At 41.0% G+C, this 11,056-nt stretch overlaps 1 pseudogene; it reads right to left on the bottom strand.

Annotated features, from left to right (window-relative positions):
- Positions 1-4,300: 4,300 nt before the first annotated feature.
- On the bottom strand, positions 4,301-4,937 carry LOC100915148 (annotated as a pseudogene).
- Between the last annotated feature and the right edge of the window lie 6,119 nt (positions 4,938-11,056).

Below are 11,056 nucleotides of genomic sequence, written 5' to 3'. Positions count from 1 at the left end.
GTTGGCCTACAAAGAATCAGAGTTGTTCACAACTGAAGTAACGTTGTATTCTTGTTACTATCTTTATATCTGTTGTATCCTTGCTAGGTATCCTGGGTGATTCTGGAGTGGCTTCTGTGCTTTTGATGGCATTTCTGATAGTACTCATTGTTCCAAGGTAATTTGAGAGAAAAACCTTCTTTGAAAATTTAGCAACCAGGTACCTGTGGGGATGTGCTCTGCATCTAAAGAACAATACTCCAAATATAACAAATGTTGTCAAATGTCCTTTTTGAGTTTGCATAATTTTTGCATTTGAAACTGATCACAATCTCCTGGGCCCTTCCTAAAGACTGGAATTTAGGAATTATCTAAGGATTATACAAAGGAACTGCTAAGATTTGTAATATGTCATCTGGGAGGCAAGTAACATCTATCATGTTAACTCTTGGAATTTTGTGGTACAGGGCACTAAAAGGGAGATGGGACTTCCCTATGAGCCCAGATAACTTTTCAGTACAGGGTATATGAATCATCTTGATCAATGCATGTCTCCTCGTTTGCAGAGAGCAAGGAGGACTTCATGCAGCATTTTAAAAAGGGAAAACTTCCCATTCCCAGTCTTGTGGACTGTAATTCTTCCCAATCCCCCCACACCCCAGGACTCTCAATGGGAGAAGTACTGTCTGGTAAGGCCATAAAATAACTGTTTCTTTGGCCAGCCTCTTTCAGCAACAAGCCAAAATGAACTTTGTCTCTCTGAATAAGAAGCTCTCTCCACTATTTCAAGGCTCATGATGATTTCCCTGAACTACATTTTGGATCTAAGTGATTAGATCCATGATTGAGTTCATAGACAAAATGTTCTGTAGCTAGCAGAATTCAAATTTCCTTGGAATATACCTTACTCTTTACCCTCATGTTTTCAACATCTCTCAGTCTCTGCAATATCTAGTCATAGTCAATCCACTGTCAGGTTGCTAAAATGCCAGGAGATGCCTCTTTAGTTCCAGAGTGGCCTGCAAGTTATTAGCCATATGTAAATGGCCCAAGAAATTCACCCATTTCTTCCACCTTAACTGGTAGGACTGTGTCCATTCACATGAATCACAAAATCAGATGCCTTCTCCCCTTTAGATTGCTTGCTGTTTCAGCTGTTTTTCAACCTAACTCCTCATGATCCCATTTAAGATTTTCTTGACAAAAAATACTGGAGTGGTTGGACATTTCCTTTTCCAACTCAGTTTACAGATGAGGAAACTGAGGCAAACAAGGTTAAGTGCCTTGTCCAGGGTCATAGAGCCAGTAGGTGTCTGAGGCCAGACTTGAATTTAAGAAGATACGTATTCCTGACTCCAAGCCTAGCAATTTATCACTTTGGTATTAAATAATCAAATCTGGATTTTCTTTGTTCCACTAAATTTAGTCTTTGGCCCTTGCAAATAGTCTAACATGGCAGTAATCTGACTTCAAACACAGTATGAAACCAAACGCTGGTTTTCTGAAGCATTCATTGTTCTAGCATATTTCCATGAACAAGTCATTGACCATGGCTATAGAAGAACTTCAATGATGTATCTCAATTGGTTTATCCCTGAGTTATCCTTCATTTTCAAAGAGGACCACAACACCAGGGAAGGGATGCCATGACAAGTAGGTGAGTTGTATTTAAGTGAGGGAGGGCAAGGGCAAGGGCACCTACCTCATTTTCCCCTCCGGAGCCATCTGGGTTCAATGGCAAGAATGACTGAAAATAGCTCTAAATGAAATGGGAGACCTTGATCTTTTTAAACTGGAGTCTTCAACAGGTCTCAACAGGTTAGGTAGAAATTAAGGCAAAATTAAGGCAGAATCATCATCATCATCAAAATCTTAATAAATAAATCTGGAAGGGGAAGACAATCGGTTTCTGGCCAAAACAGAAATGATTGCTATTTATATTCACTCTAAGTCAATAAGGACACAAACAATGACCATTTGGGGCTCAGTCTGGGATTTGTTGTTGACCAATTTATGAGAGCCAGAGAAGTTGAAACTTCAGCTAAGGGCATTGTAAAGTATAGAAGCCTATGAGTATCTTTAGCACATTTCAATTCCATAGTTATCTCTTTCTCTAGCATCAGTCCATCTCTTGACACTCTTCAGCTTAGGATAATTTTGACTCTTTGGAGTATCTCCTTATCCTCAATGAAAGGACTAATATTCAGTTTCTCCATAATCTTGAAATTTTATTTCATAGTGTAGTTATTCAGATAATTTACAGAAAACAGGTAGGATTTGATGTCTCCTACCATTTAGTATGTACTCCACTTTTCTGTAAGATATATACAGCATCACCTAAGGCATTATCAATGTTTTTATCTTTTAAATCTTGAGACATTTATTTAACTCCATATATTCCTAGGTATACCACTACAAATCCATGTTCTAAAGATTTAGTATCTCCACTCCCAAAGTGATAAATAGTTGAGGAATATGAACAGACTATTTTCAGAGAAAGAATTTCAAGCTATTAATGGCTTGTGGAAAAAAAAAACCTAAATTACTAAAAATTAGAGAAGTGGAAATTTTAAGAAAACCTGAGGTTCTATCTCAACACTCATCAGATTGGCAAAGTTGCGGGGGGAAGGGAAGGAAAATGACAAATGCTGGAGGGCCTATGGGAGAAATGAGAATATTATTGAATTGTTGCTGGAACTGTGAAACTGGTCCAGCCATTTTGGAAAGCAATTTGGAATTATGTCCCCAAAGTTACTAAATTGCATGTGCCCTTTGACCCAGCAATCTCACTCATAGGTCTAAACCCCAAAGAGATCACATAAAGAAGAAGAGGACCCATAAGTACAAATATATTTAGAGCAGCTCTTCTTGTGCTAGCAAAGAATTAGAAAATGAGGAAATGCTAAACAATTAGCAAACAGTTGAGAAAACTGTGGTATACCACATATGTGATGGAATATTATTGTGCTTTAAGAAAGGGATGATTTTAGAGAAATGGAGTAAGACTTGTAAGAATATTGTGTTGGAGAATGAAGTGAGCAGAACCAAGATAACAATTTATATTGTAAATATAATTGCAGCAATATTGTAAAAATAAGCAACTTTGAAAATCTTAGGAACACATACAGTGACCAAGTACAATTCTAGAAGACTTGAGTTGACACATGTTATCCGTCTCCTGTTAGAGAGATGATGAACTCTGAGTACAGATTAATGTTTTTTTTTAAACATGGCCTATCCACAATTAGAAACTTGGCATTTACTATCTTTTTAACCCTGGGAAAGACTCTTAACCCTGATTGTCTTGCTCTTGCCCTAAAAAAAAAATGTCAAGGCAGGAGTTTATTTTGCTTGACTACAAATGTTTAATAAAGGTTCTGTTAATTGTGGCAGAGGGAGAGAAAGAGAAAATGTAGATCTGAACCTAAAATAAAAATTAGTTTTTAAAAAATTTATTATCTATGTTTCTCATTTGACAAAAAAATACTTCAATGGATCCCTGCATTATCAGGGCATACAAAATGGAGATCTAGAATATGCCCCTAAAATATTAGACCTGGGATCCCCTTTCTATTACTTATGAGTGCTTCAGAAAAGCTACCCCAAGTATTCTATGGGTACTCATCCACTCAAAAAAAAACCCTCAAAACATAGTTAATCAATTTCAATAAATATTTTTACTAGTCAGAAGATACAATTAGTTCAAAACAAAGACATTTAATGAAATAATATAGCCAAAAATATAAATAAATAAAAGGTAACAAGAACATTTTCTCCTATATGCTAAGGGTGGGAATTTGGAATCCCAAACTAAGTAACATGCATGAATGAGCACCCACATAGGGACACACTCATATTTTAACCTCTAACTGTAAATATACCCCAAGGCTTTGGTCCAAGCTCTCCTCTCTTCTGTTACCAAACTTTCTCAATAACCTCATTAGTTCCCATGGGCTTAATTATTATCTCTACACAGATTACTCATTGATCTCTATAACCAGTCTCCTGAGCATCCAATCCTAGATCACCAACTACTTATTTTGCATTTCAAACTGATGAACTCAACTCAAATGAATTCAAATTGTAAAAACAAAATCCATATCTTCACCAAATGTCCTGTAATGGGCCAGAATTCTTGGAAAAAGAAACATTTATAGTCAATGTTAAAAGTTGAAAATAGAAAATATAGAATAATACAGTAGAAATTTGTAATTTTCAAACATTTATATTTTGTTTTTATTATTAAAATAATCTTCAAGAAAAAAATCAATACAACACACAGGTTATTACCAAAACATATAAAATTCATCATACAAAAAAAAGGACTAATTTAGAAAATGCACCCCAAATATATGGCATGTTGTTTTTCTAATGGATCAAAGAAATCAGAGTACATGGTGGTGATCTTTAGCCTATCTTAAAGGCTGGCATACTGAGCAAGGAAAGTTCTTATTCTTTGAAAAAGTTCCTTCTTCACACAGTCGGGGTACAAGTGCTCTGCCTTTCGGGGTTATCTCTGCTACCAAGTCATCAAAATTAGAACATGTTATATGTTCTAATCCTTTTTCTTTAATCACATTTTTACAATGAGCTTTTAATTGATCTTTCCAACCACATTTGATTAATTTAGCTCTTAGCAATTCTTTAAGTCGTTCTTGTTCACCAGTTTCTATCAGTTTCTTGTTAATAGTTGCTCTCATCTGTGCATCTTTGTTCATTTTGTTAATCTTTGTTTCAGCAAAGTAATCACCATGATTATGATAAAATCCAAATTCTTTATCTCCTTCACAGTCTGTCTCCTTCACCTGGGGCTGGGCTAACTTTCTGGAGGCCCTCTGGAACAGGTCTTAGTTTCAGTGGAGGAAGCAGGAGAACCACTATGGCCTCTGTCTTGAACAGTCAACAAGCTTGAGCTTGAGCTCCAGCCTCCAGTCCTCTGTCTTCCCTGGATCTGTACCAGTCTCTCCCAAAGTGCAGAAAGCAGGAGAGCCACCTGGAGCCTGAATAAAGATGGAATGTTTCTCCTCCATTGGCTCTTATATACTCTATTATAATTATATCATTGTAGGTGTGAATCTTGTAGAAGTATATTAAGTACTAAGGACATGTACTGAACTAAAGAACTATTAAGCACTATGCTAACCTAGATAACCATTGTCTTATTAATTCCACTGAGTTACCTTTCTCCAGAATTCTGGCCCATTACAATTTCCCTATTTCTTTTGAAAGTACCACCATTCTTTCCATCTGCCCAAGTTCATAATCTAAGCATTTTCCTCAATTCCTCACTCACTCTCAGCAGTTTATCAAACCAGCTACCATCTCTCTCATTGAACCCCTTCTCTTCACTCACATAGCTATCACCACTTTAGTCCAGGGCCTCATAATCTCTCACTTAGATTATTAGGATAGCCTCTTGTTCTCCTGCTTCAATTTTCTCTCCAGTCCTATCCGTCATCTCCATAACTGCCAACCCGATTTTTCAAAAGTACAGACCTAATAGTAGACATGTTTGAGATTCACAACAAATGTGAAATTAATGTTCAGGCACTAAATGTTGGTGTTTAGTCATGTGAAGAATTCAAAATGGCCATTCTCTTTGGCAAAAGATGGATTTATTTAGGAGAAGAGGTGCAGACAAAATGTAGAGGCACAAAAGATACCAGTAGTGGCAAACACAAAACAGAGTTGTGAGAGCACATGGTCTCCAAGGAAAGGAGTTTGGAAAAATCCATTAAGGAAATATGCCATGAGGTGGGAATACTCCATTGACTGGCAGTTAAATCCATAGAGGGATTTAGCACCCTAAAAGAGTTAGTTAGCTATAAGAAGGAGAAAGACACCATGAGGCATAGGAGAGGGGTAGAAAGAAAGACATCACTAGGCAGAATACCTTGGCCACCTTAATCCAAAAGGGATTAAGCAAAAATGGACAGATTTATAGGGGAAATTTAACTTCAGGAGATTGATATAACTTGGATTTCTGACTGGACTCAGCAAGGTGGGACTACCCACAATCTCCACAAAGAACAAGACTTTAAGATTGAACTGATCTCCATCAGTGCCCTTCCTTGCATGCCTCATGGGGCAATTTTATCAGTTCAGGCTTTCTCTGCCAACCCGAGTGACCCAAGACCTCATCAATACTGTCATAATGATACTCAATAAACTCTGGTGACTCCCTATTACCACTAGGCAGAATGATATAGAGAAAAGAACATTAGCCTTGAAGTCTAAGGGTATGGATTTAAATCCTGCCTTTGATACTTACTGTGCCTATGTATGATGCAACATCTTGTCAAACCTCAGATTCCACATTCATAAAATGAAGGAGTTGGACTAGAGAGCCTCTGGGGTCCCTTCCAGACTGATAACTTAAACACCTCTGCTGTTATTCCCTGTCTCATACTCCAGTTCAGGAAAACCGACTTTCTTTCTTCCAAATAAGGCATCCCATCCCCCACTTCAAGGACTTTGCACAAGGGTTAGGCTGCTTGGGAGCTCTCTCTGACCTTAAAAGGAGCAGTGGAAGGTGTACTGGATCTGGAGTCAAAGGATCAGTGTGAAAATTTTGACTCTGTCACCTAACTCTTCCTTTGAAGAAATCATTTATTAGTTCTAGCTCTCAGTTTTCTAACCTGTAATAATGAGAGTTGGACTACTCGGACTTAGGTTCCTTCAGGATTTAGATCTGGGATCCCATGAGCTCCATTCATTGTTCTAAATATCTGCCTTTACTATGCATTTGGAGTCCCTTATAAGACATGCATGTTCTTCACCCTCATGGAGCTTCCTGATTTAGGAACCGATGAGCCACTGACAACTATAGCACACAATATTCTATTATTATTAATAATATTAGATTAGATGGGCACATTAAAGAAGCACACTAAATGCAATGTGAGGGCCTGGGGAGAGGTTATTATTAATAGGAGAAATAAAAGAAGGTTTTATGGATGAAAGGGCATTAAAGTGCAGGCAAGGGGAGGAAGGGAAGACGTTAAGCAAGGGGGGAAAACGAAGCAAAGGCATCGAAGAGGAAAGTATAGGATGTTGCCTCATCGGTAATAGCACCATAGGATTTCTAAGGTCACTTCGGGCTCTATAGCCTGTATAACCTTACAGATAAAATGCAGGACCTTACGGAAGTCCCTTTGGGTCTGCTTCGTTATTTGTGAAAATGAGGGCGGTTTGACTCGCGATCACGGCTAAGATCCTCTTGGGCTATAAATGTTACGCTTCTACTCCGTGATCTGTAACAGCGAAGCTCATTGAATTCATGCTTCCTTCTGGATATTGCTAATAAACAGAAGCTCCTTTTGGTGGGGGGGGGGGGGGGGGGGGGGGGGGGGGGGTGGGAGGAGGTGGAGGGATGAGGAGGACATGTACCAACATCAAAACATCATTTCGTATCCCCTCCACGGACTGCTTGGGGCGGGGGAGGACTGGGAGGTTTCACTGTGTCATAAAAGCTGTCCCGAAAGGGCATCAACTATGCCCGCATCTTCGTGTTTTTGCACAGTTTGCTGCAGATGCTAGCTCTTCCCTCCTCGCTGGATTAATTTTCATTTCAAACACTGCCCCTACCTGCTCCGCTCTTATCTCGCTCGCAGCTTTGCAGGCTCCAGAGGCGTCCGGGCTGCGCTCGGCTCCCCTGCCCTCCTCCCTTTGCTCTCCTCCCTTCCCCTCCCCTCCCCCGCCCCCTCGCCTTTTGTCTCGCTCCCCGGTACAGCCGGGGCGCGTTCTGAGCCAGCAAGCTGGGTAATTGCAGGACTGGAAGGAGGAGAGGAGGGCCGCGAGTCTGGAACTGCTAATGAGCGGGTGTAACCGGAGGAAGCGGCGGAGTCCGCGGAGAGACGCTCGGGTCTGTCAGGAAGGCAGCCAGCTGGACTAAAGAGCCCCCGAGCTAGAGCGAAGGGCATTGGCTGCTCCGCTCCATCAAAGCCCGGGAGCGCTTAGCTGCGCCCTGGCACTGGGAGAAGGGGGAAAGAAGAGCGGGGAGCGAGACGCCGTGGTGGCCAACCACGCACTCCGCATTGCACCGCCCTGCATCGCCCAGCTCCCGGCGTGGATAATCTTTCATTTGTCACACCTGTAACGCTTGCCTGGCCTCCTTGATTTCTCGCCTATTTCCTCGCCAGCCACCCCCACTCACCTCCACTCCCCTCCCCTTCTGTCCTCTTCCAAGGCGGCTGCTTGCATTTTGCGAGACACTCCGACCCGCCGGCTGTGTCGATGACCCCTGGCTCATTCCAATTACCCTCCCGCTGCCCCTTGGCGCGGCGGCGCCAGCCCCTGCCCAGCCTGCTGCCCCTGCAGGCCCCGGGCTCGTTCCGCTGGCTCCCGGGGCCTAGGGGAGCACCAATGTCCCAAAGGGACCGCAGATGCTACCCCCGCCTTCCTCCCCTTTGCGCACTGGGTCGCCAGCTCCAGACGCCCGCGTTCCAGTCATTTCACAAGCTGGTGAAATGGGCTTGTTTTCTGCCCAGCGCTGTGAGACAGAGAAAGAGGGAACTAGGACGGGCTTGGGAGAAAAATTGGCCGCCAGGGCACTGGGTAAACCTCCCAAGGTATGTGTCTAGTTAGGTGCTTTTACATGCCAGTGTTTGAAGGTGCTTCTGAGGCAGAAGGCCACTAGAGGATTGATGGCGAAAGCTCTGGCCTGGGGCGTCTGGAATTAGTGATTCCAATCCCAAAAACCCGTTTTCCGAAATGCAAAATGGGGGTTGGAACCCATGATCTCGAAAGTCCCTTCTCTCTAATTCTCTATTTCTATGAAATGCTTTGTAAATTTTGAAGTGCATGAGAAATGTGAGTTATTTATCTTTTTTTTTTTTTTTTTAATGTTTTCATGTCCTCCAGATAAAAGTTTGAAGTTGGAGGTAAGGAAAGAATAAGTCGGATAGATGTGAAGAATAATAACTTCCACAGATCATAAGATGAGAGTCATAGGATATAAGTATTGGACTAGTTCCAGGTAAAATGATGAAGCAAGAAATAGGTTGGCACTCCGAATCTCGATGCCCCTCCCCCATCTTCTTCCAGCCCTCTGGCTGTTTCCTGGTCTTGGGGACCAGGCATGTAGCAAACCCTCAGAGGAGAGTGCTCCACAATCAAAACTATCTTCCTTCATCTATGTATGCATCGAAATGACCTTGGTTTCAACTACTTGTCATTGAAAGGACGCCAGAACAGTACAAAGCCTTACACCAATGCAAGCAAATGAGAGGGTGTGAGAGGCACCATGGATGTGACCAAATTATTCTCCTACCCAAAAAACTTGGGGGTGGGTGAGTGGGAGGGAGAATAGAAAGACCCAGAGAAGGGGAGGAGAGAGAAAGGAAGGGATGGAAAAGGAGGGAAGAAATGATGAGGGAAGAAAGAGGCAAGGAAGAAGAAGAGTGGAGGAGAGTAGGTAGAGTGTGATTTAGTCAAAGTGAAAAAAGCACTGGATTAACTCAAACTACTTGAGTTTGGATTTTGGTGCCCCTAACTTAAAATGTGTGTGATCTTGGCTGGATAAATCACTTAACCTCTGGGTTTTGGTTTCCTCCTTGATAATCTGAACGCCTGAATTTATATGACCTCTAACTTATTTCTTCCAAATCTTAATCTTATGATCCTTCTTCCCCCTGTAGGATAAAATAAAAACTTCTTAGCCAGGCACTTTTAAACCCTCCACAATCTAATTCTAACCTATTTTTTCTGCATATTTCACATTACTGCCCTTCACAGACACTACATTCCAGTCTAAACTGAACCATTATCATTTCCTCGTTTGTGCAGGCTCTCCCCTATGCTTGGAATTTACATCCTCTCCAACTCTGCCTTTTGAAATGTTTTTTCCTTTAAAGCATCCAGGCTTCTAACTTGCTCCTGTGATTTTGGTGGAGAGAGTTCCCTGGGATCTTCCCTGCCATCACCTTCACAGGCAAATCAAAACATCCCCTTTGAGGTCATTGGTCCTCTAGAATGACTACTACCACCCAAAAGATACTTGCTCCTGATTCAAACTCCCAAGATCATCAATTCACCCTAAATTAATTAAAAGTTAATTCTTCCACACTTAGAGCACTTTAAGTAGATATTTCCCTTCATCCTTGTATATAATGTTTATTCCCTTCCCTATATAAACTCCTTGAAGGCAAAGATTGTAAGAATTGTTTTTTGTTGAAACAAATCAAACTTGGAGCTTCATTTGGAATCAGCTCTTGTTTCAGGTGCCTATTCAGTCATTTACTGGTTGTATTGGGGAAGGGGGTCGAAATTAACTCTCTGCACTTCAGTTTACTCATCTGTAAAATAGGAATGGAAATACCAGCTATAACTACTTCACAAGATAATCGTGTAATTCAAATGAAATAGCAAATGTGAAAACTAAGGTTTTAGATTAATTTGAAGTATTATTAGAAGTGATAGATGTCACTCCCTTGCTCAAAAATCTGAAGTGTCTCCCTATTGCCACTAGAATATAATAAACAGCCAGCCTAACATTAAAATTCTTCCACAATTCAATTCCTTATTTCATATTGTTACTCAACATGCACTCTTCCTGTAGGAAACTACCTTCTATTTCCTGCCCTCATGCCTTTTCATAGGTGATCCTGCAGTGCCAGGAATGTTCTTATTCCTCCTCTCTATTAGAAACCACAGCTTCCTTCGAAGCCCAAGTCAAATGACACTTCTGATCCTCCTCTCCTTAGATATTAATATTTTCTCCCTCTTGAAATAACTTTGGATTACAGAGCCTGAAGGCCAGAAGACTCTGCTTGCTGAGTTTAAATCTAGTTTCAGTTTAAATGAGTTCTAGCAAGTCCCTTAACCTTGTTTGCCTCAGTTTCCTCATCTATAAAATGAACTGCAGAAGGTAATGGCAAATGACTCCAGTGCCTTTGCCAAGAAAACCCCAAATGGAATCACTAAAAGTCACACATGACTGAAAAATAGCTGAATGACATATGTACTGTGGCTCCCCAATAAAATGCGAACCCCTTGAGGGACTAGGATGGTCTTGTTTTTGTCCTTGTGTTTCCAATATTTAGTCTAATGCCAGAATAGCTACTTAAGAAAAATTTGT

This window comes from Sarcophilus harrisii, chromosome 3 (assembly GCF_902635505.1).
Source record: "Sarcophilus harrisii chromosome 3, mSarHar1.11, whole genome shotgun sequence".
NCBI classification, from domain to species: domain Eukaryota; kingdom Metazoa; phylum Chordata; class Mammalia; order Dasyuromorphia; family Dasyuridae; genus Sarcophilus; species Sarcophilus harrisii.
Note: the sequence above shows the minus strand (reverse complement) of the source record. Positions and strands in the feature narration are given on the sequence as shown.